The sequence below is a fragment of the Zeugodacus cucurbitae genome, chromosome 2 (assembly GCF_028554725.1).
Source record: "Zeugodacus cucurbitae isolate PBARC_wt_2022May chromosome 2, idZeuCucr1.2, whole genome shotgun sequence".
Lineage (NCBI taxonomy): Eukaryota > Metazoa > Arthropoda > Insecta > Diptera > Tephritidae > Zeugodacus > Zeugodacus cucurbitae.
This window is the reverse complement of record NC_071667.1, coordinates 45,169,876-45,194,313: the sequence shown is the minus strand read 5'-3', so window position 1 is coordinate 45,194,313 and position 24,438 is coordinate 45,169,876. Positions and strand designations below refer to the sequence as shown.

General features: G+C 34.4%; 1 protein-coding gene across 8 annotated transcripts in view; it reads right to left on the bottom strand.

The window, feature by feature from the left end:
• The window catches only part of LOC105212429 (uncharacterized), a 442,313-nt gene that overhangs the window by 206,508 nt on the left and 211,367 nt on the right, over nt 1-24,438 (bottom strand). The window lies entirely within an intron of this gene.

The following is a 24,438-nucleotide window of genomic DNA, read 5'->3' as shown; positions in this document are numbered from 1 at the left end:
TCCTGATGTAATGGAATTATTGAAATATTGATCTTTATGAACTTTATAATAGTGAATAAAAATATGGAATCCAAGTATCAAATTTTCAATACTTTGCGAATATTTCCAATTTTCATTTTAAGAATGTAGTCGCCAAATGTTTGGTGGCAATCTTACGTATTTGCTTTAAATATTAACTTAATTTATGAGAAAATAATGTTCGTTTGAACTTATTCAGTGGTGAAAGGTAGAGTGAATGAAGAATGAAGTAATCTAAGCGTGTATAGGAGAGCATTTAAGAAAACCCTATATTTGCTTTTACTGTATTATATATCTTAATATAACTTAGTAAACTGTCCCAGTACTATCAATATGGGCCAAAATATGTATAATCTATTTAATTTTAATTTCTAAATAATAAAATATAATTTTTTACTAACTTTTTTTCTCTGCTATTAACTGCTTAAATAATTCAGATTGTTGGAGCTCAGACCAAAAACAATTAGAGTACTCATTAACGTCTTGACAAATGTTTGCTAACAAGAATGTTTTTCGTTAAACAACAATTCACCTGTGAAAATGTATAATCAGCAAGTAAACAACGCGCCAGATACTATCATCTAACTATGTACTTATGTATGTATGAATGTGTAGTACACATGTATGTGTATGAGAGGCACATTCCTCACAATGCTTCAGCAAATATAATGCAGTTTTATAAACGAAAGTGAATACTAAAAATGAATACCTGCGCACATATATGGGCCTCACTGTTAGCGGGAAATGCAAGGTGGCTGTTGCATGTGTTAGAGATAATAAAAGTATTTGTATGATTGTGTCTGTAATTTATAAAATTGTAATTTATAAAAAAAAAACACAACAATGTTGTTATGAGTTCTTTGGTGTTTTCTTGTAATGAACAGAAATATACAAACTTTGTATTATAATGAAAGAAAGAATCATATGTATATACATATGATGCTGCATAATACATTTCCTGTGTGCACTTAATGAAGATAATAATAAAAGTAATGCTTATCAAAGCATAAACACTACTGAGAAAGTTTGTTTATTCGGCCTAACCGCAGATTAGCGGCTGCAATAGGTCATAAAAGTACCATAGTCCGAAGATAAACGCATGTTAAGGTTTGAGAATTTGTTTTAATTTTATTACTTCTTAGAATTCCTAATTGGGCAAGATAAGAGATGACTGAGAAGAGAACAAGCGAGAGGATCTATATTTGAAACACAGCAAAGAATTTGGTCACACGAACATCTAGAATAATTAAGATATGCACCAAAAGTATGAAATTCGATATCACAAACTAGAGTTGAAATGTCGCTGCGATAAACGTTTATTGCCTGCTACCATTACGTCCTTCAAATGAAAATTCCACCATAAACATATTGTAACGAAAATGGCACCAGAACAAACTAGAATTGACAATCGAAATCGATAACTTGCCAGATCTATCTAGACATCGATATTCGTAGTTGCCAGAATGTTCGAGTGACGATAACATGCTAGCAATCGACTATATAAGGGCTGCCGGGCTGGCAGCAAGACACAGTTCTGATAAGAGAGTTGTCGAGTGAGGACAATTCTAAGGAGAGAGAGTTGTCGAGCAAAGTGTAAACAAGTTATAAGTTAGAATTGTAAAGTAGAGTATTGAGTACTAAAGTGTTAAGTTATAAGGAATTGGAAATAAAGATTAGTGTATAGCCATTAAAGTGTGACTTTTATTTGACAATCCAGTGATCGAACTCAGGGTAGAGTTTTAGAGTAAACGACAGATTTTGGAAATCCGTTACAATATTATCCAAAGCATGTGTATCAGAGAGCAGCTTCGGGTATGTTCGAGTGTGTTCAATCACACGAGCTTAAATTCGGTACGAGTGTGTCGAAACACTCTTCAAACACGTGTTCGATCGAGTTTGAAACCCGAAGCGAAAATAACGCAAACGAACAATCACGACGGTCCTATTTTCGAGTGCAAGCAGCAAACTCGGATTTTATGTATATTATATTTTCGGGTGTGTCGTGCACGTGTTGATTGTGATCGAAACACTCGAGTGGCACTCGAAGACCAAAAAATAATAGATAAACATACGTACACACATATGTATGTATGTTTGTTGGCGTCGGGATGTCGCGTTCTGTCTTAGCTTTTTTGGTTGAATAATTTGAATATTAGACGTACATAGTACATATTATAAAAGAATAATTCAATTTAAGAATAGAATTCACTCAAAACTTATTTTATTTATTAATTCATAAATCATAAATAAAAAACATTTCATTGCACTTAAATATTTTAATTTTTTTTAAATCACAAATTTCAGGTGTAGACCAGATAAGGTGTTTGTGCAATTGGAAATGTTCTCACAACCCGAATTTTCTATCGTTGTCATTATGAATTATAAAAAGTAAACAAAATAAACAAAACCAATAATCGTTGACAATCACTACGCAATAATAGCATGACTGCCAATTACATACATACATATTCTGAAATTTTGTGCACACTCGTGTGTGACTCGATCACATTCAATACGATCGGGTTAGAGTGCCAGCTCGTTCACAAACGAGTGTCAACTCGGCACTCTGTTAAAACAAGCATATATGCTTGTGTTTCGAGTGTCGCGAAAGGCTCGTTCGTTTTGAACATGTCTCCAAACGATCAATACGTGTATTCATACCGAAAACTTTGATCAAACAAAATCAGAGTGGACATTCGAGTGTGCATGAAAATGATATACCCGTTGCAGCTCTCTGATGTGTATGTATATGAGGCGATGATTGTTGTAATCTCATTTCATTCAAGCGCACTGGCAGGAATTTAAAATAACATCAATCGAAGATGAAAACATCAATCAGCATTAATATTTCATCAACAAAACCTGGAGTTTCGCGCTCAAAAGTTCTAAGAACATGACGGCAACTCCTTTGACCATCTAAATAAATAAACACATACATACAAACCATACTCACACTCGTCCTTATCAGCGCAACGCACCGCTAGATCAGCCGTGCCCATGTGCAGCATTACCGATTCTGCTTAAAATAGTCATTTCGCTGCTCAGTTGATCCTTTGAAATCGAAACCAGACTGTTATGATCTTGTTTGAATTTCGTTGTTCAGGGATTTTTCAATTACTGTATGTGTGCGTGTTTGTGTAGCCCATAATCGATTATGTGATTTTTGCTGTCACACACACTTGCTTTCTAATTTCTCACATAGTTCTGCTCCGAAATGTACGTTGAAACTATTGACATTGCCATTCCTTAGTATTTGGAATGTTTATCGGTGGAGCACCCATACATCACTTATCGTCCTTGTCGTCGTTTTGTATTTCTGGATGCGCTACTTCTTTGTTTAAAAGATTGAAAATATCCTCATCTGTTTTTACTTTTTTGTATTGTGTGCATATAGAAAATTAATTAAAATCTAATTATCTATTAAGTTAATACATAAATCATTTCAAATATCAATTGGTGACCTTATTACCCAAATACATAAAAACTCATTAAACTCATACATAAAAACTCATCACTCAGTTGTGAAATAATATTTTTGAGGAAATATAAATTTTTGTATGAAATTTAGAGTTCATTTGCGTATCTTCAATATAAAATTTTAATGATATCTTTTTGAAAAAATCTTCATTTTGAAGATAATTATATAATTCTGGCAACACTGCTCCTAGCTGCTGTATTGGTCTGCTCCTAAAATACTTTCCAATCCAATTACTTTCAACAAATGTGTTAAACAGGCCATTCGAATTATAATACTCTTCGTCAGAATTTTTTATTCTTACTAAAATTTCAAAAAATCAAAGCAGCAACTCGCCCTACTTCAAAGTAATTAATATAACAAACAATTTGACTCACATATTCGGCATATATATAGTATAAAGCCCATTGAAAGTTTGAAAACTCTAATATTAAGTATATGGGAGATAGATGAAGTTTCCGATTTCACTCATTGTTGTCACGGAGACATATTACACTGGATCACAAATTTGAATTTGTTTTTTCTTCCACGGATGTATGTATGTATGTGATTGGCGTTGCAACCGTTTAGCCGGTTATAGCCGAATCGACGATAGTGCGCCATCTCTCTCTCTCCTTCGCAGTTCGGCGCCAGTTGGAGATCCCAAGTGTAACCAGGTCGCTCTCCACCTGGTCCCTCCAACGGAGTGGAGGCCTTCCCCTTCCTCGGCTTCCTCCGGCGGGTACTGCATCGAACACTTTCAGGGCTGGAGTGTTTTCGTCCATTCGGACAACATGACCTAGCCAGCGTAGCCGCTGTCTTTTTATTCGCTGAACTATGTCAATGTCGTCGTATAACTCGTACAGCTCATCGTTCCCTCGTCTGCGGTATTCGCCGTTGCCAATGTTCTTAGGACCATAAATCTTGCGCAAAATTTTCCTCTCGAAAACTCCTAGTGTCGTCTCATCTGATGTTGACATCGTCCAAGCTTCTGCACCGTAGAGCAGGACGGGAATGATAAGCGACTTGTAGAGCTTGATTTTGGTTCGTCGAGAGAGGACTTTACTGTTCAATTGCCTACTCAGTCCAAAGTAGCACCTGTTGGCAAGAGTTATTCTGCGCTGGATTTCGAGGCTGACATTGTTCGTGTTGTTGATGCTGGTTCCCAGGTATACGAAAATATCTACGACCTCGAAGTTATGACTGTCAACAGTGACGTGGGAGCCAAGACGCGAATGCGCCGACTGTTTGTTTGATGACAGGAGATATTTCGTCTTGTCCTCATTCACCTGCAGACCCATTCGCTTCGCCTCCTTATCCATGCGGGAAAAAGCAGAACAAACGGCGCGGTTGTTGCTTCCGATGATATCAATATCATCGGCGTACGCCAGGAGCTGTACACTCTTGTAGAAGATTGTACCTTCTCGGTTTAGCTCTGCAGCTCTTATAATTTTTTCCAGCATCAGGTTAAAGAAGTCACACGATAGTGAGTCACCTTGTCTGAAACCTCGTTTGGTATCGAACGGCTCGGAGAGGTCCTTCCCAATCATGACGGAGCTTTTGGTGTTGCTCAACGTCAACTTACACAGCCGTATTAGTTTTGCGGGGATACCAAATTCAGACATCGCGACATAAAGGCAGCTCCTTTTCGTGCTGTCGAAAGCTGCTTTAAAATCAACAAAAAGGTGGTGTGTGTCAATCATCTTTTCACGGGTCTTCTCGGATATGGCGCATGATGAATATCTGGTCAGTTGTTGATTTTCCAGGTCTAAAGCCACACTGATAAGGTCCAATCAGTTTGTTGACGGTGGGCTTTAGTCTTTCACACAGTACGCTCGATAGAACCTTGTATGCGATATTTAGGAGGCTGATCCCACGGTAATTGGCGCAGATTGTGGGATCTCCCTTTTTATTGATTGGGCAGAGCACACTGAGATTCCAATCGTCAGGCATGCTTTCTTCCGACCATATTTTGCAAAGAAACTGATGCATGCACCTTATCAGTTCTTCGCCGCCGTATTTGAATAGTTCTGCCGGTAATCTATCGGCCCCCACTGCTTTGTTGTTCTTCAAGCGGGTGTTCCGCGGATGCCACTATCCAATTTGTATGTGAAATGGCTCGCTGATTTCGAAAATCGAGTTCATTTTTTTTTTATGGATACGTTTTTGAGATATTTGCAATTTACCGTTATTCGACCAAAAAAAAAGGTGTCTTCATTTAATCATGTATATCTCACTGACCAGTTGAGCAATCTTACTGCAAATTATAGAAAATAAAAGTGAATGAAATTTCCTAAAAATATTGCCTACTCCATTTTTCCATAGGCCTTATAATTTCTGAGAAATTGATTAATCACTTCGAGCTTTTAAATTTTTTTATGAAAAAATTAAAAAATAAATAAACTTTGGCAAAAAAAAAATTTAAAACAAAAGATATTTTTTAATTTTTTTTTATTTTATATGAAGTCCTGTTTCTTTATAAAAAATTAAGCTACCAACGAACAAAATCCATGGATAAATAGGAAAGTTGTACATGATCAAATAAATATATCCAAGTCGCGCAAAGTCAATGTATACGTATATGCGTATGTAGTGTGTAAAGTAGGGGTGGGATATCTAGCTATGCGCTGTTTCTGTTAAGTAAAAAGTCAATTTTCATGTCGTTTTTAGTTTTTATAAATTCATTTATTTATATATTAGTAATATATATTAAAATAATGTGTTATTATGTGTGTGTTATGTGATGTTCTTACATTATAGTCGAAATGATTATGTGTTTTGTTTTGTCGTTTATTTAGTTTAGGATCGGTTTCTCTTATGAGAAACCAACAGTAGTCACCCATCATACCGACGTCCCAGAAACCTTGGTATCGATTCTTCTGCGCGATCGGGATCGAGGGCTTTTTGTTGCCATTATGCAGTTATACGGCCTTCGAGCTCAGTTTATTGTTGTCTATGAACAATCGCCACTCCTCGGAATCCTATGGTTGACCAAACTCTTTGAATAATCCTGGAATGTCTTTGCAATAGCATACATTGTCTTCCTTCGTATAGTGTTTGGCAAATAGTTCGTGACGATTTCTGTAATATGTCACCTTAACATGGGGTGACACCATCGTTTTAGTTGCGCTTGTGATAGAACGTTTCTCTCGTTTTCCACTGTTGTTGACAACGCAACTTCAGCTGAATTTGGAACTGGCAATGAAACGGCAGACACGTTAGCATAAATCACTTTTCTTGATTTTCTAAAGCCAAGTACTTTTGTCATACAAATATAACAATCTTCTGAGTGGCATGTAGGTTCTCGCCATATCATTGGTACATTAAATTTCATGTATCGCCTGAAAAAATTAAAAATTACTATTAAATAAAAAGAAGCATAGTTTCATAATTTTAATACGTACTTTGTTGATCCTGATTCCCATTGAACCAATATTATTCGACACAAGAAACACAAAATATTCGGAGTCCATGGTTTATCAATATTTTTAGGATCAATACCAAAATATTTTGAATATATAGATTGGATCGAATCTCTAAACTGCTTCCGATGCCGTACAAGAGTATATTCACCGCATATGTAACAGAACATATCCGGATCGTTGGTACACTCAAACTCTCGCGTACGTTTACTCATTTTATTTTAAAAAATAGATCACGGTTTTTTATATTGTAATTATAAACTGGAACCGGCGAGCCTTACAGATATTATGAACTTTCAAGGGGCATTTATCCTTATACATAGCTTGATCGCGAAAAAATAAAAAAGGCAAAACCTACCTAAACAAAAAAGTTCCTTCATATTAACGAGCCGGGAAAAGAAAATACTACCTGCTGTTGACGTTGGCCTTAAAAAAATTAATGAATTTACCAAGATATATTTATTTAATTTTTTTTTAACGAATAGCGTTATTAGTTTATTCTTATGATATTCAAAAACAATCCCACCACTACTTTACACACTACATACGCATATACGTATACATTGACTTTGCGCGACTTGGATATATTTATTTGATCATGTACAACTTTCCTATTTATCCATGGATTTGGCTTAATTTTGTATAAAGAAACAGGACTCATATAAAATAAAAAAAAAAAATTAAAAAATATCTTTTGTTTTAAATTTTTTTTCTTGCCAAAGTTTATTTTTTTTTAATTTTTTCATAAAAAAATTTAAAAACTCGAAGTGATTAATCAATATCTCAGAAATTATAAGGCCTATGGAAAAATGGAGTAGGCAATATTTTTAGGAAATTTCATTCACTTTTATTTTCTACAATTTGCAGTAAAATTGCTCAACTAGTCAGTGAGATATACATGATTAAATGAAGACACCTTTTTTTTTGTCGAATAACGGTAAATTGCAAATATCTCAAAAACGTATCCATAAAAAAAAAAATTAACTCGATTTTCGAAATTAGCGAGCCATTTCACATACAAATTGGATAGTGGCGTTCATGGAACATTTTTGCTGTAAACCAGTGTTATTAGAAGAAACATATTCCCTCAGAATTTCTTTAAAATATCTGAGAGACTTAACTCTAATTTCGGTAAAAAATGTGTTAAAAGTACTGAGGTCCTCTTATTCGATATATAGGTCTTGAAAACTTATGGACCAATTTCGACAAAGTTCTTTTCCGATATCTTCACTAGTACTTTATATGTATATTGTAAAGTAAAGTAGTGGTATATAGGAAGTAGGCGTGGTTGTGAACCGATTTGGCCTTTTTTCACAACGTATCATTGGGATGCAAGGAAAATATCACAAACCAAATTTCATTGAAATTTGTCGAGTAATTTCGGAGATATGGTTTTTAGCCAACAAGTGGGCGGAACCACGCCCATATAAAATTTTGTATACCATTTTGAGTGCAGCACTTTTGTACCATCTTTGTAATGAAATTTAAGGCTTCTGATGGTTTTCCTTACTGAATTAAAGTATTTTTAGTAGTTTTCAACATAACCTTTGTATGGGAGGTAGGTGTGGTTATTATCCGATTTCCTCCATTATTGGACTGTATAAGGTAGTACCTAAAATAAAAGTCTCTAGAAAGTTGATATAGCTTTAGTAGTTTGCGAGATATGTACAAAAAACTAGGGAGGGAGAGGGTCACGCCCACTTCCCCAAAAAAATTACATCCACATATGCCCCTTCATAGTGCGATCCTTTGTACCAAATTTTATTTCCATAGCTTTATTTATGGCTTAGTTATGGCACTTTATGTGTTTTCGGTTTTCGCCATTTTGTGGGAGTGGCAGTGGTCCATCTTCGAAAGCAACCTTCGTAAGGTGCCAAGAAACAAGTGTGCCAAGTTTCATTAAGATATCTTAATTTTTACTCAAGTTACACATTGTACGGAAGGACGGACGGGCAGACAGACATCCGGATTTGAACTCCACTTCTTCGCCCTGATCACTTTGGTATATATAACCCTATATCTAACTAGTTTAGTTGTGGGTGTTACATACAATCGTTATGTGAGAAAAACTATTATACTCTCGTAGCAACTTTGTTGTGAGAGTTTTAAAATAATATAAAGTGCGGTTAGAAATATTTAACAGCTGTAATAAATATTAATTTACAAAACTTTTATGTTTCTAATTGACACTGACAGCAAATAAAAGTGTTGAGTAAAAATTTTAAAATTTCACTTTTTACCAATTAGTGTGTTTAAAACATTTGCAACAATGTGTGTGGCATAGAGATGATGAGGGTGACCCTGCTGACGTCACAACCCACACAACAACAATCAAAGAAAACGCCCATATCACATTTGCAATTACAGTGGTAACAATGGTTGAATACCCTTCGTCAAAGTGAATAATATTTTTTTTACATTACACAACAACATATTAAAAACGACAAAGCAACAAATTTGCTAAAACATTTATCACCAAACACCTCAAACATCGGGCGAAAGCAAAAAATCCGTCTGTAAGAAACTCATCAGCAGCCATTATCGCTTTTAACTTCGCCAATAACAACAATTGCTGCTTTATTGTGGTGGGCGTTCTCGTGTGTTGTTGTGCTTATGCCTGCAATGACTGCTGTCTATTGTTACTACTTTTGCGGCCGCCTGTCAGTTACTATGTAACACTTTTACTAATTGAACATGGACAGCGTTTATCATGCGGCATCAGCAACATGGCAATGTCGGAGAACGCAGTTGCAACAGCGGTGGCTACGACTGATAGCTGCACCAACAACAAATGTCATTAAAGAGCATTCCGGACCACAGCAAACGGCAGCCAACAACAATAGTAACACACGCCAAACGAAAACGCCTTCGCACAATCAGCAGCAACATTTCGTTAATAATTTTTTATGTTGCAAACAATTGACTTAGCTTGCAACTTTTGTTGTTGTCGTTCGTTAGCTGTGGACACCTACCCACGCGTATGCAATATTTTGCCAAAAACGAAATACATTGTAAACTCTCCCATATCTGATATATGTACATACAGAAATTCTTCAAACTACGTGGCTGTCTCCTGATCGAAACACGCGCAATCAAATCGATCATGTTGTGATAGATCGAAGACATGTCTCCTGACTGACCGACGTGAGTAATGCTCTAAAATGTATGAAAAAATTAAGCGATTTACAGAATGTTTCAAGACCGGAGCATTATCATGTAGGGGTCGATGAGTTAATCTGGTAACGGATGTCCGGAGAATACTGGGATTATGGAGGGAATACTTCTCCGACCTGGTGAATGGCAGTGAAAGTACAACACCATGAGATGGCTATGGAATAGATGTTCCATTACCCGCTTGAAGAACTACAAAGTGGTGGGTGCCGATGGATTACCGGCCGAGCTATTCAAATACGGCGGTGAAGAACTGATAACCTAAATAGAAAAGGTACAATCTTCTATACGAGTGTATAGCTGCTGACGTACGCCGATGATATTGATATGATGATGACGGAACAACCGCGTCGTTAGTTCTGCTTTTTCCAGTCTGAATAAGAAAGCGAAGCGTATGGGTCTGGAGGTGAATGAGGACAAGACGAAATATCTCCTGTCGTCAAACAAACAGTCAGCGCACTCGCGTCTTGTCTCCCATGGCACTGTTGACAGTCATAACTTTGAAGTAGTAGATAATTTCGTCTACCTGGAAACCAGCATCAACAACACCAACAATATCAGCCTCGATTGCCAACAGGTGATACTTTGGACTGAGTAGGCAATTAAAAAGGAAAGTACTCTCTCGACGAACCAAAACCAAACTATACAAGTCCCTCATCATTCCCGTCCTGATATATGGCGCTGAAGCGTGGACGATGACAACATCCGATGAGACGACTCTTGGGGGTTTCGATTTTCAAATTTATTTTATAAACAAACAAATTCAAAGGAAAAGTGGTAAATTAAAAGGCCACAAATGCATACATAGCAGATAACTAAGTTATTTCCATAAAATCCGCCATCAACATAACTTAGTCTATCATAAATCAAGAATCACATTAAGTATAAGCGACATTGGCTTTAAATTGTATTAAGAATAAATTATCATCATCACTAATAAATCAGGCTTCTTCCCAAAACATTTAACAGCGTTTCTTTGGAAATTAAATCGACTTTAGTACCAAAATTCAATATTACATTCTATTTTATTTGTTTGTTGAATGCCACTTCAATAACAATGATTTCCAAATCTTAATATAATATAAGAAAAAATAAAATGTTTAAAACAAAGCTAATAATATATCTGCTATCAAAGTGGGATAGAAATCATTGGTATAGAGGCTACGGAACAGATCAAAACATATATGTACCTAAACGTATATCTTGTTTGATGAGCAACTTATTGAAAAAGTGAATAAGGTGATTGCTTTTAATAAGGCGTTTTATGAAAAGTAGGAATAGCTCATTTTCGCCCGATTTTAAACTGCGCCGTATTACGTTCCAAATATTTTCTTTTAAAGTAAAATCTAACGAGTTTTACTTGTAATGACAGAACTTTTGCAATATAACACAAAATGGCGATTAGGTTTCGCCCACTTGTTTATCAAATATTATAGTAAAACACTTACCCTTTCCTATAACATTCCTATATTAATACTCATCATCGCATCATTATATATAACTATGCAAAATGAAAACTTTAACCATTTTACAGCTATTTCGTTGTTCTTGTTGCGCTGGTGCGCTATAATGACAGTATGTGTCACACGCCAACCCACACGCTGACAATTAGCAGCATAAGATTCATGCGCGTCGCCATCCTTATCTACTAACTGGTTGTCCACCTTCATGCTGTGCTAGTATGAAAGTATATGTGCAAGTACACCTACTAAAATATGAGTGGATGAGTTGTGACTGGATATTGGGATAAGTGCAGTTTTCATGCGCAGATTTGATTCAACTGTCAGTCCATTTTGTTCAGTAGATTATTAAGATAAACCAATGAACAACTTACAACGGCGCATTTGGTTAAATAAAAGCGGCTCTTGTGAATTAAAATAAAGCGAAGTGCTTTTAATTTGTGCGAACTGGCCTTTGGGTGGTCTCAGTGTTTTTCTATATTTTTGGTGTAAATTTCATAGCGATATCTCAAGGCGAAGTATTTATGACCGCGCCTTCATACAAGCCGAACCACTGTGCAGTGGTGGCAGATCAGGAGTTTTACTCACTTTTATGATTTATGAACTTGAAAATATCTTAAATATGTTTATAGAGATGAATATGAGACTTTTCTTTTAATTCTGTCACTTCCAAGCTCATAATTACATTTATGCGGTTCAGCAATTGAGCACACTTTTATTATATTTAACACATGAATTCGTTACTTAAGTATTTTAATTACAATCTACTTTTGCAATGAGCAATAATTTTCAATAAAGAAGTGGCTTGTATTTAGTCCGAGAGAATTCATTGATATTTCTTCGTGGTTTCAATGTTATTGCAGTCATTAAGTTTTATAGCTTCTCGCATTTCCTTTGTAATTATGAAATTGCACTTACTTGCTGATGTGTGAATGTTGAAATTAAATGTTCAGCGCAAGTTGGGCAGCTAATTCTGCAATGAGTTTTTTTTGCATTCCGTGCGCTTTTCAAAAGAAAGTTGTTTGACACATTTTCCCTAAGCAACCTTTAGTAACTGGACAGCGCTTGTTGTTGGTGCGGTAGTGCTCAGTTTAAAATTTGCAAACATATTTCTGCACATTTGAGCGTAGAATACAGCGAAATAAGCAAAAAATTAAATATTAAGGGTATTCATTTAAAGAGTCATTTATGTACATATATAACAATGGCAAAGTGGCAACATGAGTTAAATGAGCGCTATGTGGCAAAGTTTAAGTCAGCCTTTTTTTTATTTGAATAGCCAAGAATAAGTAAAAAGCAAAAACCTTAAAAAATGATTGGAAGTATCTCTTTCATTTGTCTATTCATGCAAACGATGTCTTATGTAGAAATTAAGGTATTCCAACAAAATTACATAAATTTTAAATATGTTAACATGATAATATTGCAGATGGACGTAATCGGATGATTGCCAAGCTTACAAAATGCCATTACCCAACATAAATAAAGTAATATAATTAAGCCAGAAAGTAAGCTTTCTGAAAGTTTAGTAGAGGGGATACCATTATAGAGGGGCACCTTTGGGTGTAATCGTTTGTGGGAGACTGATCGTAGTCCCTAATAAGGTTTTGTATACACTCCACATGTTGAAACTACTAAATGTGCGGATTTATTCGTAACATCCAATTTGAAAATGGGCGAAAGTGGCACCACTTGTCTAAAAATTTTCGAGTCGTACTATAATGTTAATGATAGATAGATATGTTAATAAAATTCAGAGGACGTATTTTCTTTATTACCTACTATCTGGCCCAGCGGAGAAGTTTCTTCCGCTTTAGAGGCAATAAATAAGGAGATTTTTGATTTTATTGAGTTCATTTTTTTATTAGAATAATATAAGTATTTTAAATATTCTTTAATTGTTATTTATTTTTGACCATGGGTTGCATTCTTCAGTCAGGCACCTTGTGATATACGACATTTTTCGTTTTATAATCAACTTTCAAGGATTGGCCTTGTCATTTGTTAATACGTACTTATAGCGAATGCAAGACAAATCCGAAATTGAAGTATTTTTAACTCAAACGTCATATTGGTAGGAATCATCGAGATCCTCGAAATGAGAACTTCTTATTTTTTTAGCATCAAACACATTTCGGTGCACAGTTTTTGTTGGTTTAAGTTTCGAAGCATGATTACTACGACCCAATCTTTAGTCGTAAATTGTACGGTGGCAAGCCAAGTACATCCAAGGAGTTTAAAAATTCAATTGAATAGTTGGTGGTTTCACTTTCAATTATTACACAGTCAATAGATTTGGATGAATGGAGTGGAGTGATCTCATTCTGAGTTCCTTAGACCTAAAAATTGCTCGCCCACTCAACCATTCATTATTTTTGTTATTGGGAATACCTTGTAAATGAGATCGTTTTTCCATAAGACAAAGTTACAGAAATTCGAAATCCGAAAGGTACTTGACTATTACCAACAACGGTCAGCAATTGCTCAGATATATCTTCAACAGATGTATCGTTCAGTATCACAGTAACATAACTCTCATGTCTGTTGTTAGTTGAAGTTTCTTCACATACCGCCATATATTTGATGATTTGAGGCAAACGTGTATTTCGTCGGCAGCAGTTGATCTTTTATAGCATTTTTTGGGGGAAATCGTCAGACAGTAAAATCATTGCGTCTCTAAAGCATACCCAGTCATTGTGTAGATCTTTTAGTGTTCGGTTAAGTGCTTCCAATTCACGTGTATGCGCCATAGTGCATTCTTCCCATGTTATTTTCGACAGGGGTAAATTCATTTGAACTTCTAAATTTAATTTCTGGTGATCACATCCAGTCTCTCGTTTATGTTATATCCTATCTCATGTTGTATAAATGTTACGTTGCTCGAAGAGCGAAAAAAACTTGGTAAAAATACACAATATATAAACGCACTGTACTAAAAGAAAAATATATTAAATTATTGCGATATTAAAACCTTTCTCAATTAGTAAATTTTACCACTTCTTACACTGACACTGAATTTTATAACGGAAAATTTTGGAAAAAAAACGGCTTTTTCTCTCAAACGCATGGATATTATATGAGGCACAGTTTCGGTCAGATATTTTAAGATATCCAATTGGAATTATTACAGAAATTGACTCAATAAAACGATTTGTAATAAAACTATCACGCGGTTAGGTAAAGGGTTAAATTCAAAATTTCAAATCTTCAAATATTCAACCATAGACAACATTATTTTTTTTTTTGTCAGTTGAAATTTTTTTTTCATTTTTATTAAATGATGATAAATACAAATTATTTGTATACAAATTAAAACTAATTTAATTAATTAATATTGATTATGAAAACCGGCCGCCACACGTCTTAGGGTGCCTGCAGAGTGGACGCTCAAAGCCGAGTCGAGCGTAGAGCTGATTTCGACCAGCGCTGTTCAATTTTTGGTACCGCAGAGTGTGTGCGATGGTTAGCGCTGAAACGCGGAAGTAATTTGTTGTTATACACATTTGTACTTTTGGCTTTTAATCCTTTTATGTTTGCATAAAAAGTTAAAAATGTTTCAGGAAAAATTGTTTAAATGTGTCCGAATTAAAACAAAAACATTCGATTATATTATTGATTGTACAAATTGGCCCAATTTTGTAAATATTTTATTATTATATAAAAAACATTTCAATTTAATTATATATAATTAAAATTATCAAAATATAATATATGTACATATTTTTTCACTAAATTGCAAGTGAATAAATACAATGTCAGCGCCGAGTCAGCGCCGAAAAACACTTCCAAACTGTTTTTCTCGTGTTGATCAGCGTTACGCTCGGCTACCACTCTGCGCTACCTGTGTATGCGCACAGCTTTGAAGTTTATTTCTCGCTTTCATCAGCGTTGCGCTCGGATCGGCTTTGAGCGTCCACTCTGCAGGTACCCTTACGCTTCACGTATTACTCGTCACGCACGTCGTCTTCAACTACTCTTCTTCTTTTTCTGTCAGATCGAACCATTCCCACACCTATATATGTAAGTATATTTATATAAAACAAGTAAGGAAGGGCTAAGTTCGGGTGTAACCGAATATATTATATATTGTAAAGTAAACGATTCAGATCGTCTTCAAAGTTCTGGTATATAGGAAGTAGGCGTGGTTTATGGTTTATGTGTTTTCGGTTTTCACCATTTTGTGGGCGTGGCAGTGGTCCGATATCGCTCATTTTCGAAAGCAACCTTCCTATGGTGCCAAGAGAAACTTTTGTTGCGAGAGTATAAAAAAACACCAGCTCTAGATTCAATACATTTGATCCACTAATGTAAAGATTATCGCCCATCCGATTGTCAATTCCGACAATAGTAGCGGAAATGTCCGATTCCACTTAACCCTTCGTTACATATTTTAATTTTATCTTCGAACTTCAACCATTTCACAATTTAAATTTTTAAGCTAGTCCAAAAACTAGCAATTTAAGAGTTTAGTTCTATTAGCTTCTTTTTTACCCAAGTTTTTAATTTAAAATTTTGTCTACGCTTTTTAAGTAAATTATTTGTAGAGATTGACAATTTATAAGCTCATTTCGCAATGTTAGATGTTCTTATAATAGTTTTTCAGTGTATACACTTATGTGAGTACTCTTGTTTTATACATTGAAATTCTATTCATCCAACAAGCAGTTAGTAAAAGTCGATAGAAATTTCTATAGCATATTCTATAATGAACCGTTATAATATATGCAATTACGTTCTAAGCTTTTCCTTAATTAATTTAAACCAACATTAACTATAAACCAACATACATGGACAAGTAAGTAGCTGAATATTTATTGGAATGGTTCAATTGGGTGTCATTGCCACCGTCGACACTAATTAATGGCATCTATATAGAACAAACAAGTGTACATCTACGAATGTAAATTTAATCACTGCGTTTGAATTATCTTAGATTCTTCTCTTATCTTGTGTTTTTATGACAATAAAAATGTTTTGAAGATAATAAATATTTATTGTGGGCATCATGGTATGTCAATTGTTACTTGGTGTTGCATTCACTAATTTTATGTAGGTGTTTTGTTTTATATTAAGCAATTAAGTTCGCCGCTTAAGTCTTTGGTTGTATATGTTGAGGAAATTAATGGATAGTATATTGGAGAATTTGTCTCTTAATTCGTAATGTATATGAGTCTGTTAGAATCCTATCAATTTTTTTTACTTTACTAGTACTTTACTTTATAGTTTTTTAAACCGTTGTGAAAATTCCTTATTTATAATAATAAAGAATAAATAAAAGAAACAATCCAAATTATTATTATTTCACCAACTTTCCTTATTTATAATAATAAAGAATAAATAAAAGAAACAATCCAAATTATTATTATTTCACCAACTTCTAACATACCGCCCTTTCTAATTTCATCAGTTATTTAAACTTTCTTAAAATAACTCAAGTATTAACAGGTAAATCCAAAACAATTCTTGTACCCATGGTATGAGATAACATTCTGGAAGTTAGGCAACTCATATGATTTTGAACCAAAAATAATAGAATGGTTTTACTTCATCGCCTTTCTAAATATAAAATAGCTTTAGAATGTATCTTTCAACAGATGAGGTTAGTCGCTGATAACACTACGATGTCATTCCATAAACTCCCAAATTTTCATACCTTTCTTCGTTTTGTAATAACTTTACAATTCCTCTAACATACTTTCCAGTAATTAAGATTTACTTCCCTCAAGGCTTTCGTATTTTTCGAAATTTTTGCTGTTTTCTTTTCTCGCTTTAGAACTTGTTGGAAACAATTTCCACGTTTTTCTTGCTTCAGCAGAACCATTGTTGTTGTTTATGTTATGGGTTTTAATTACCACTTCATCGGTTGCTTTTCTTGTTGCGCTGTTAACCCGAATAATTGTGGTACATCTGATTGTTGTCCCACTACTGCGCTGCAATTTGATTGTACATATAAAGATGTAGTTGCTTGTTGTTGTTAAAATATTTTTCACTTTTGCGCAAGTTTTGTACCAGCAATTAACACAATAGGAAAATAGGTAAATATTGTCCACCAATATTTTTTTAGTATATAGTTTACCAAATACATGCAATATTACAATCAAATTTACGTGATTACCTTAAAGCTCAGTTTTTTTTTATTTTTTTAACAATAACTCCAAACGCAAGATATATTATAAAGAGAAAAATAAAAATACCCAGAAAGACGAAAAACAATATTGGTAGGTAATATGGACCAGGTAGTTGTAGGGTTCCCAATCTGCCTTTTACCTTTCCTTGACAATACTTGTTTCATCAACGTTTCAAAAAATATTGTTGGCTAAATAATTTAAATGGTCCACTTCATTTTCAGTGATGCCAAAAAAAGTATTCTCATAATATTTTGTGAAACCTCGTGCTCTTACCAATGAAGTTCCCGTTGGAGAGGGGAACGCCAAGATTGGGTTCCTCTTTAAAAAACAGAGTAGAACAAGTAAATAGAATTACTAACGAAATCAGAAGGGCGTTCGATTATAGAGAGTACTGTTCTGCTATATTTCTAGATGTGGCTCAGGCGTTCCATAAAGTGTGGCACGACGGGCTTTTATACAAGATTAAAAAATTCTTACCTCTAGAAATACATAAAACCTTGGAGTCTTATTTAAAAAATAGAAAGTTTACTGTCAAAGTAGGAGACTTCATATCTGAAGAACGACTAATAAGAGTTGGTGTACCGCAGAGCAGTGTTATAGGGCCAACTCTATACATAATATGTACAGCAGACCTTCCAACAGTAATGTTTTGACATCAACTTTTGCGGATGACACAGCTTTAGTGAGCCAAAACAAATGCCCAATTATAGCATCAAGAGTATTTGAAGAGCATTTGATTTTTGTCGAAGCATGGCTAGCCAACTGGCGTATAAATTTAAATGAACAAAAGTGCAAGCATGTTATAATACATTTTCCCTAAGACCAAAAACGTACCCGGCAGTTAAAATTAACAATACTTTAATACCCCAAGCGACTGAAGTAACATATCTTGGTATTCACTTGGATATAAGGCTCACGTGGAGAAAACACATATCGAGCAAAATAACCTGCATGAAGATAAGAGCAACAAATTTAAATTGGCATATAAACAAAAATTTAAAACTTAGCCTAGGCAACACAATTCTGTTATATAACGCGGTCATCCCGATTTTGATGTATGGCATTCAACTGTGGGGTATGTACTGTGCAACCAATATCGATATACATAATTCAAAAATTCCAATCAAAAATGCTTAAAACAATCACGTGCTCACCATGCGTAATGAAAATATCCATAAAGATCTTGGTATTCTCATGGTAAAGAAAGAAGAAGAAGCAGAAACAAATATATATCCAAACTCGGAGATCACCCAAACCCATTGGCTAATGCTTTAGTACATTCTTGTAATCAATCACGTTTAAAAAGAAGAGATATGCCTGCACACTAAAGAGCAACGTTTCACCAAAAAAACTCAATCACTTGGTTGAGCTTGACTAGTTTTAATTAGAATTAAGATTTTATAACTTATTGTTAGGCTTCAAAGAGCAGATTCAATAAATAAAGAAATATTGAAAAAAAATTCAAAATTCACTTACGCACAAATAATTATCGGCAAACGTGATTTTACAAAAATCAATATTGCTCGAGTATCCGCACTTGCTGAACGATAAATTCAAATTGAGGAAGTATGTGCCAATAGGCGAAGAAATCAATCGACAATAACGGATGATTTAACAACTGGAATTCAACATAGCTGGGTGGTCCATATTATTATTATTTTGGACCCACGTGGTCCATATATTGCAATATGTGTGTTGTTGTTTCTAATATCATTTGGAAACGGCTTTAATTACATTTTAATTGAATTCCAAAATATGTACCCCATGCAGTGACTCTAGCTGTTGTCTACCATTGCAACAATGTGGACTTAATTATTTTTGCCTCACATAGCATGTAGTGAGCGATAGTTAGTTTTTGCAATACATTCTGAAAGTGTTCAACATAAATCGGTCCAGGAATTATCCCAGGCCCCATATACTGTGTAATATACGTATAATATATATATGATCTCTTATATGTTGTTATTCTAATTAAATTATTTTTTTATATTATTTTTTATTTTTTACATAAGCGAAGATCGAGGCTCAGATGAAGGAAACAAACTGTTGAAGCATCTTCCCTTTTTAAATTGTCAGGAAGTTCTTAAAATAATTGTAAGGATATTTTATTTAATTAACTTAGCTTATAACTTGTAGAAGTATTAATCACCTATATTATTGTTGAAGACTTGAAGATAAAAGTGTTTAAAGACCTGTTCATTCATTGTATGTGATGGACATAGACTCAAACCGGTTTTGACATAATTCCATGGAAAGCTCCAGTAATAAATTCTTTGTTATGTTAGGTTCAATACTATGAACCTCTGGTATCCGGCCAACGATTAAGGTGTCCATTTTCCATTAACTAATCAATCAAATTATATTAAAGCTTCCCTTTGATGATGGTCAATGGGTAATGAATATGGATGCGGTTCGATTGGAACACTTTCTGACTACTTGACATTCGGTCGAGTTGTTCGTCCGTGTTAACTTGTGCCAGGAAAGCTATAGTATTTCATATTTAAGATTCAAATATTAAATTTATTAGCAGCCAAGCTGATGTTTTCCATTTTCAAATTGCGATTAATTTGGTGCTTAAAAAAACTGTTATACTCTTATGCGACTTGTTCTGTGGTGTACATACAAAAGTGTTTGTGGTATGGAAAATATAGTAAAATTAAGTTAAGAAAATATAATTATCATATTGAAGTGTGCAAATAAATTTACTTAACATTGTAATAGGCGCATATTTCGACCAACATTCGACCTTGTGTAGCCCCGGTCCAGACAAAAAAGTTATGTTTTCAATCATTTGTGTCATCAATCAAACGATGTGCGAATTGTAGTTTCAGCTCCAAATCCCACAGAGCCACTGCAGCGTCTAAGCCTATTCAGTAGTATTTTCATACATTCATTTTTATGTATATACAAATTTATGTATATATGTAAGCAGTTGTTTCAAGGTCAATACAACATAACATCACTGACCCACATTTTGCCGCTCTAACGACAGTAGCACCCCACCTGTTTGATCGTAAAATTAATTTGTATTTCTTTCTCTTTTCTCCCAAGTTGTTTTCCTTTACAGTTATTTATTGTTTGTTTATATAAATACACATATGTACATACATATTTATGGGCAGCTCCTCTTTTCCTCCGTTGTTTATGACCCAGAAATTTTATTTGACATACATATATGCACTCTATACTTGTTTGCATATACATAAATATATGCATGTATGACTTGGTAAGTATTTTGTTGAGTAGCGTATTTGAAAACAAAAAAATAGTCTGTCGGAAGTCGACCTGCTTATTAGCCATCTAAGTAATTATATATGTATGTATGTACATATGTATTTGACAGTGTTGCGCTTTTTGTGCACTTCAGCATTAGTGCATTTTTTGTATGTGTTTCAAAGGCGTAAAATTACATAAGTAAAACAAATTGACTTCTCTTATCTAACACAGTTGTACAGTTACCTATATAAATATGTATGTATGTCTACATATACTAACAAATAGGTTGATTGGCTTAAAATTCAAGGGCACGCGGGCTTTGCTACGTTGCATTTCAAAATTTCAAATGTTGTTGGTTTATTCGTTGAGCTTAATTAATCAGCGAAACTAGAGCATTATTGTATCTGTATGTATGTGTATGTATAGAGTCGACGCTAAGCTAAAATACGATTTGGTGTTTATTTACTGGTGTTGGTTGCGGAAGTTTCATTAATTTCGTTTTTCTTTCACATAATTTTGAATTAAAAACAACCGTAAAGGTTGAACGATGTTTATCATTAATTAGAGCCAATTAAAACGCCCGTATTAGAGTTTTGAGTGGCATGCTGTAAAAGAGAGAGGGGGCAGATAGGGAATAAACGTTTTCAGAAATTGCTTGCAATAAATTTCAATTAAAATAATAGTTTCTAATTATGTTGCTGATTGGGGAATTTCAAACAAGAGTTAATACTTACATGGGCAATTTAAACAAGTATGGAAGGGCTAAGTTCGGGTCTAACCGAACATTTTATACTCTCGAAGTTTATTTACTTAATTTTATTAATATAACACACAATTCGACCCACATATTCGGCATGAAGTCCATTAGAAAACAAAAATCAGTATAAACATATAGTATATGGGGGCTGGGTAATTCGTGGACCGATTTCACTCTTTTTAGCCATGGAGCCACACTATTAGAAGAAAAAGAACTCCCTCTGAACTACAGTAAAATATCTGAGAAATTTACCTACATTTTCGTTAAAAAATTTATTAGAAGCACTGAGGTCTTCATGTTCGATACATGGGGCCTTGGAAACTTATGGTTCGGGCAATGCCACACTATAAATGCAGTATTTGTGCAAAGTGCAAAGTTTTTGTTCAGATATCTTCATTAGTACTTACTTTATATATTGTAAAGTAAACGATTCAGATCGACTTCAAAGTTCTGGTATATTGAAAGAAGGCGTGGTTGTCAACCGATTTGCCCATTTTCAAAACATATCATTGGGATGCCCGGAAAATGTTATGTACCGAAATTGGTCGAGTGGTTTCTGAGACATGGTTTTTGACGTATAAGTGGGCGGAGCTACGCTCATTTCTAATATTGTATACCAATTTGAGTACAGCTCTTCTGTACCCTCTTTACCATGAAATTTCTGGTGTTTTTCCTTAGTGAATTAAAGCATTTTTAGTAGTTTTCAACATAACCTTTGTATGGGAGGTGGTCGTGGTTACAATCCGATTTCATCCAGTTTTGCACTACAGTGGAACTTCCATAGCTCGAACTTCTATGACTCGAATTATTGAATTGGCAATAGCGTTTAGCGTTTCATACAAATTTCCTTCCATAACTCAAACTTCTCTAACTCAAAGTTCTCCATAACTCGAACTCTTGAAATGGCAAATTTCATACAAATTTCCTTCCGTAAATCGAACTTTTTGACCAGGACATAATACAAAATTTAAAATTTGATTATCGAGGCATAATTTTAAACGAGTCCATTTATATCGTATGGAGGCGAACAAAAAATATAATATTATACTTATGGATTGCATAAATCATGTAAGAAAGCCGTAGAGCCAAGCAATAACAAGATGCAAAAAATATTATTACAGAATACACGTATGTACATAAAACTTTAAGCGAAGTAATAAATAAAGCTGGGTATAAATCTATATTTTACAGCTTTTTGAAAAAATTATGTTTTAATGAAAATTCTTTAACTCGAAGCTTTTTTGTGGATTAATTTTTGTCTGAGGAAATGTTTTGTCAAATGGTTTTGCCACATCATCCACACTCACCCCTATTGGTATTCAGTACGCCTACTAAACCCGGGTAGGCCTTTTATAGATAACGCCATAATCTTAATTTAGAATTCCTTTCGTCTGTATGTCTGTCTGTCAGTATATCTGTCACGCTGTAACCTTCATACACTTAATAGTTTCTTTCTTTTTTCTCTAGTTTAGTGCATTACAAATATACTCCAATATGTTAAGATGTGTTACGAGAAAATATTAAATATGTATAATGTGATTTGGTGCAAAACATTTTTGAAATCGAGTTAAGAATTTCCCTAACCAGTATAAACCCAAAAATTATCTGTCAAATAGGACTGACAGCTTGACAGGCTTACTTGAAAATTATTTATGACAAAGACAATAAAATAAAATGATAGAACGATTAATCCATTTCGCAACGAAAGCATGTGCCTGAAAAACAACAACTACATCAAACAAAAATAGTTGGAAGGCATTGGCTTGTAATTTGATTTGTTGGTGGCGCGACTAATTATTTTTTACCACATATCATGTGTGCTCACAAACACGATTATCAAGAATGAAATACTTTCTAATATTTTGACTTGAGTGCAAAAATGTTAGCCACTCAATTTGTAATACTGCCACTATTACTGCTATTCTACTAAACCTCTCCAACTACACTGCCATCGTTAAACTGCATTTCTCCTCAACGTTTTGTTGCGTTTATTACGTTTGCTGGAGCCCTGGTGGACATTGATGAGGCCAGTTTAACGCAGTATGTGGCCTAATTCCCGACTAATCGGTTGTGATTTTGAAAAATTGGCCAATAACTTCCGGAGGGTGTGAAGAAAAATGGCCTATGTTTGGACAAGCGTGGCAGGGTATGAAATGTAACGAATAAAAAATTAAATAGGAACGAAGCAAATGACAGACTGGCAGGCAGACAGGTGGACAGGCAAACAAATAGACGTAGTTGGAAATATCTGAAAATACGAAACGATCAGCTGTAGCCGTGTAAATAAGTGAAATGAGGATGTGTAAATTGAAGGAGTGCTGAGGCAGTCAACAAAAAGGTGGCCTTTTGAGCATGGAATGTCGTTCTAATTTATGGGGTGTGAGTGAATGTTGGAATTTTTTCATAATATCATAGATCTAAACTGATTTCTTTCAAACAACTATGTATATTATATATAAATGAAAAAAATGATATGGCAAATGTTTGTAATATTTTTTTCTGAACATTGTGCATTATTAGTGCGGGTACGATTACGCTGAAATTCAGCAAATCATTACTTGAAGTTTGATTATGCTGGCACAAATTATCCGTCATACTTATCAAAACTTGTGAAATATATGTTACAGTATTTTGGTGATTGGAGATTTTGTATAATTTAATAAGATAGTAAATGAAAGCAATTTTTAAACCCATCTAACTCCTTAAGGTATTACATTAGGATAACCATCCGTTAGGTATAGAAAGTCACTTCTATAGGTTTACACATAATTAAGTAACATTAATGAGGAATATAATAAGAAAAACGTTTTAC